Source organism: Perognathus longimembris, chromosome 7 (genome assembly GCF_023159225.1).
Source record: "Perognathus longimembris pacificus isolate PPM17 chromosome 7, ASM2315922v1, whole genome shotgun sequence".
Classification (NCBI taxonomy): Eukaryota; Metazoa; Chordata; class Mammalia; order Rodentia; family Heteromyidae; genus Perognathus; species Perognathus longimembris.
The window spans coordinates 30,738,359-30,743,756 of record NC_063167.1 but is presented as its reverse complement, the minus strand read 5'-3'; positions in this window follow the sequence as shown (position 1 = coordinate 30,743,756).

Here is a 5,398-nt window from a genome sequence, read left to right as displayed (position 1 = left end):
GATAGCTGTATAGATGAACAAATTAATGAGCTGATAAATTAATGAGTAGAAGCTCCATTCCACTGCCACATATGTTTGACTGTGGCTAGGACAAGGATTATTTCACCTCTGACCTTCACCCCCTCTCCTACATATCTGGGTGAATGAAAATTGATGGGTGAAGCAAGCACCTTTACTCCCCTAGCGCTGGTTCCTCTAGGCTAGGTTAGGCACACACAACCCCACCCCCCAAAAACCCAAGGCAATCTGGGCAGCCTGAGGCAGTGTCCCAAGCCTGTAGTCTTAGCTACTTAGTAGGCAGAGATGGAGAATCATGATTCTAGGCCATGACCCCCCCCCAAAAAAAAAAAGTTTGCAAGACCCTGTCTCAACAAATGGCTGGGAGCAGTGGTTTGCACCAGTTAGCTGAGCTGCAGAAAAAGCACAGTGGATAGGGACAGTGACATGTGCCTGTTATCCACAGCAATGTGAGGAAGCCCAAGCAGGAGGCTCACAGTCCAGGCCAAGTGGGGCATGAAGTAAGATCCTATCTCAAAAGAAACCAGTGCCAACAGAGACTGGAAGAGTGAGTCAAGTGTTAGAGAGTGCCGGGCCAGCAAGTGTGAGGGCTTGAGTTCAAATTCCACATCACCCACAAACAAATAACCAAGGACAGCCATAAATCCCACACGCACACGCTGCTATGCAGATGCTAATGTCTATGTCAGTATCCATGCCCAGGATAAAACCCCCTCTCTCCCAGCAAAGCTTCCTCACCTCCTGTGGAGTCCTCAGATGTCTTTTGTAAGTTCAGAGATTTCAGGGTCTGACCACAGATTGGGTTGCAGCTATCAAAGCTGAAAGAAGCAAGAAGCAAGAGAAATGGAGCTGGAGATGAGTATCTATCTGCGGTTCATCACCACCTCTTCCCCCCTGGAGTCAATCCCAGGGTGACCTTGGCTCCATGAATTCCTCCCTGGAACTCAGACCTCCAGTCCCTCTGGTCAGTGAGATGGGAAGGGGGTGGTGGTGGCGTGCAGGACACTGCTCAGATCTGACTGAGATAGGAGATTAGACAATAATCCTGACTGCTGCTGGGTTCATCCCTCCTACCTGGTCCCACAGCTTGCAGACATGTGCACTCATCCACATGTGGTTGGACTGCCTCTCTTCAGAGGTTTGAGAAACAAAATATAAAGTTATTTTTGGAAATCGATTTTTGATTACTACTTCCAAAAGTGGTGTTAAATATGTTTGCTATCAGAAAACCCACCCAGCCTCTGGGCAGCCAGGTTCTATGTAAGATAACCACAGCCTCCTGGCCAGCAGCCTCCAGCCATGAGCAACTTGTCCAGTGGGTTCTGTGACAAATGTTCTGTGTTCTATAGGACGCTGCCTTCTCTTGGGCTTCTCCCTCCCTTCCTACTGCTTTTTTTTTTTTTTGTCACTTGTGGGGCTTGAACTCAGGGCCTGGGTGCTATCCCTGAGCTCCTCAGCTCAAGGCTAACACTCTACTACTTGAGCCATAGTGCCACTTTTGGTTTTCTGGTGGTTAATTGGAGGTAAGAGTCTCGACTTTCCTGCCCAGGTTGGCTTTGAATCTCGATCTTGTCCATCTTCAGATCTCAGCCTCCTGAATACTAGAATTACAGGTGTGAGCCACCAGCACCTGCTAGACTATGAAATTCCTCTCTCTCTCTCTCTCTCTCTCTCTCTCTCTCTGTCTCTCTTCTTTCTTTCTTTCTTTGCCAGACCTGGGGCTTGAACTCAGGACCTGAGCACTGTCCTTGGCTTCTTTTGCTCAAGGCTAGTGCTCTACCACTTGAACTCAGCACCACTTCTGGCTTTTTCAGTTTATGTGGTACTGAGGAATCAAGTCCAGGGCTTCATGCATGCTAGACAAGCACTGTACCACTAAGCCACATTCCCAGCCAAGACTAGGAAATTCTTTAAGACAAGTCTGGGTAAAATCTTAAAAGTCACTTTTTCTTCTTCTTTTTTGGTGCCAGTCCTGGGTCTTAAACTCAGGGCCTGGGTGCTGTCTTGAGCTTTTCTGCTCATGGCTGGTGCTCTACCACTTGAGCCACAGTTCTACTTTTGGCTTGTTTGGTGCTTAATTGGAGATAAGAGTCTCATGAACTTTCCTGCCCTGGCTGGTTTCAAACCATGATTCTCAGATCTCAGTCTCCTGAGTAGCTAGGGTTACAGGGGTGCACCGCTGGTACTCAGCTTAGGCATGCCTTTAACCCAGCGTCAAGCAATCCTTCTACCTTCTAAGAATCAGGGTCAACCAGTTATCTCATTGAATCTGGCTCAAATGCATCTCTATAATGCCTTGGTCCCCAGGGTCCAGCACAAAGAAAGACTTAGAAGAGCCTCCTGGGTGGTTTGACTGAGTTCTATGAAATTTTGCTGAACTGAGCTGAGAACCCTGTTGGTTTTACTTGAGGCCTATGAGGGTTTGACCTGTGGCTCCCCCTTTCTCTTCCCCTGGGACAGAAAGCTGGACACCCAAGATATTGAGGCTGTCAGGGCAGCCAATAAGGCTTTGCTGAGGAGCAAGCAAGGTCCAAACAGACAAGAAGCCTGCAGCTCAGATCCAGGAGACACCATGGGTGACTTCACCCCAACCTCCTTCACTTCTGCAGCCCAACAGATCCCCTCCCACATTGGGGACCCAGCTGGTAGCTTTAGGTCTCAGATGCCCACATGTGTACCAACCCGATGCCCAGAGCCATGCAGAACCAACTGTCCCCATGTATCAGACACACAACCTCACATATACCCCCTCAGCCACACATATCAGGATGTATGTACTTCACCCAGTAATAACACACATGCACACGCAGCCAGGCACACACACCACCAGACACGCACCCAGCCACAGCACAATGAGACATCAGCAGGAGGCACACACACAGCTGACTCTCAGTCACCATAAAGGCACCTGAGCTGCCACTGTCCGCAGATGGGACCTCCACGTGTGCACAGACACCCCCTCTATCATGCTGATTCGCCACAGCGACCCCATTAGCCCAGGCTTCCTCCTCATCAGCCAGGGAGGGGCAGCTGCTCTCTGGGGGCAGATTGATTTATCCAACTAATTAGCCCCAATTAATATTAATACACATTCTCTGTAACTGCGGCAGCTTGGGCAGAGAAACCGCCCGTTGGGGCCATCAATCACCATCCAGGGGACAGCAGAGGACGCTCAGGAGCGCCAGAGCACGGGGACTGCACTTCGGGCACTAACCCCAACCCCCACCCCTGGGGCTCCCAGAAGGAATCTGCCATCGTTAAGTAAAGCCAGCGCCCCTAAGATATCATGAGCCCTCCCTTCCTTCAGCAGCTGGAGAGGCCAAAGCCCAGAAAGGGGCTGTCATATTCCCCAAGACACACAGCAAATCCCAGGCTGTTCCTGTTGGTCTTCATGTTCCTCCTTCTCATCCTATCTGCCATCTTGGAGGGGGAGGTTGTTTCCCCTTCCTTTTTCCCCAGCCCTGTTCCATTCTCAGGGGCTGTTAGCTATCTCTAGACACCCCTAGCTCTCCAGGTCATGCAGCACCTAGGTGTTGACATCTTAGCTTTCCTTGGGTTGCACACTCCTGTTACCACATCCCTCCCATTGGATTTCATCACACTTAGGAGTAGAAAGTAACTTGTTTATGTATTCAGCTCTTGTTTCCCTCCCTAGAAATTTCATAAATACACGGATCTTTGCAAAATGTCTGACTGTGGGTAGAACCTCCCCTTCCTGCCTTTCCCTGTCCCTATTCCATGCACCTCTTCCTCTCCACCCTGAACATGCTAAGCCTCTCCATCTTAGGGGAAAGGATCCTCTCCAGTCTATTCCCATGGCAACTGTCTCTAGTTTTTGCTTCTCCATTCAAGATTCTTAAGAACTACTCTCGGGCTGGGAATATGGCCTAGTGGCAAGAGTGCTTGCCTCATATACATGAAGCCCTGGGTTCAATTCTCCAGCACCATATATAGAAAACGGCCAGAAGTGGCGCTGTGGCTTAAGTGGCAGAGTGCTAACCTTGAGCACAAGAAGCCAGGGACAGTGCTCAGGCCTTGAGTCCAAGGCCCAGGACTGGAAAAAAAAGAAAAAAAAAAACTACTCTCTCATCCATCTAATCCAATCTGCCTTAGGCCCAGATCACCCCAGGAGCCTCTGGGTTTGAAGCTATTGAATCCTCCCATCTTAAAACCTAGCCATTCCTTGACTTCTGTGACAATGCCGTTCTCAGCTTAGACGCCTCCTCCTCCCAGCATTCCTTGATAGCCTTGTTCACATGCTCATTCCAGATCAGATTCCATCTGGGTTTATTGTCATCATACCCAAGACTTCACTTTATTGTATTTATGACATGTTTTGGGGTAACTATGCATTTTATGGTAGAGCAAAAGCTGTATTAGTAATAACTATTTCTGGTTGGTTAACTTGAGCATACTGAGGGAAGAGTTTAACATGTTTATGGCATGGAAGAAGGGAGAAGATGAGGATTTGGAGGTATGGAGAAAGTAAATGGACAAGGAGCCATAGGCCAGCAAAAAAAGTTCTAGGTTGGATAGAGACTGAGGAGCTATTTGTCCTGATGCACCCTAATCAAAATCATAGCAGATCAGCTGGATACAAAAAGGGTGGAAGGGGGCTGGGGAGATGGCCTAGTGGCAAGAGTGCTTGCCTCGTATACATGAGGCCCTGGGTTCGAATCCCCAGCACCATATATACAGAAAATGGCCAGAAGTGGCGCTGTGGCTCAAGTGGCAGAGTGCTAGCCTTGAGCAAGAAGCCAGGGACAGTGCTCAGGCCCTGAGTCCAAGCCCCAGGACTGGCCAAAAAAAAAAAGGGGGGGGGTGAGGGGTGGGGGGTGGAAGACCAGCCTGAGACACTCCCTGTGGAGAATTTTAAAAAAGTAATCAAGAAAAGCCAAAATAGGTTCACAAATAAAAAGTACAGTGGCCATCTCTCAGGTGGCCGAGATGTGAGGGTTGAGGTTCCAAGCCAGACTGGGCTAGAAAATCTGTGAGAATCTTATCCCCAATTAGCCACCAGAAAATCAGAAGCTCAAGCAGTAGAGCACTAGCCTTAAGCAAAAAAAGCTCAGGGACAGTGTCCAGGCCCTAAGGGCTAGGACCAAAAAAACCCAAAAAGAACATTCCAGGCATGGTGCATGGAGATCTGAGGGGCACAGTACGCAGAGCTGTGCATAGAGCTGTCTGAAAGCCAGCTGGTGGCTGGGATATGGCACTTGGGAGAGAGTAGAGTTGCTGACACTGTAGTGACAGCAAGCCAGGCAGAACATGACCTTGGACACCAGAGCAAGGCATCTTCCCTTGGCACAGGTGATATTAAAAGACTTTAGAAGAGTGGTCAGAGCACCTGCCTGGCAAGTATGAGGTCCTAAGTTCAAAT